This window comes from Haliaeetus leucocephalus, unplaced genomic scaffold (assembly GCF_000737465.1).
Source record: "Haliaeetus leucocephalus isolate CR32 unplaced genomic scaffold, Haliaeetus_leucocephalus-4.0 Scaffold262, whole genome shotgun sequence".
Lineage (NCBI taxonomy): Eukaryota > Metazoa > Chordata > Aves > Accipitriformes > Accipitridae > Haliaeetus > Haliaeetus leucocephalus.
In genome coordinates, this window is record NW_010972698.1 from 7,939,500 (window position 1) to 7,939,792 (window position 293).

Genomic DNA, 293 nt, shown 5'->3' on the forward strand with positions numbered 1-293 from the left:
GCGGGGGGCCCGAGCCGTACGGGGGGGGGGGGGGGGGGGGCCGGTGAGCGGCCGGGGCGCTAGCCAATCCGCGCCTCACACACACAGATAGGGGAGGCGGGGGCGGGGAGCGGTGTGTATTCGGCGGCGCGAGTAAAACGGAAGGCGGGGGCTTGGAGGGAGATGATGGGCAGGCCCCGCGGCCAATCGTCGGCAGAGTCCCGTCCGACGAGCGCTACCGGCCGACGTCGCCTTCGCCCAGCTCCCGTTCGGCGAAGCCCCCGCCCCTCCGCGCGCGCGGCCGGGGGGCGGCA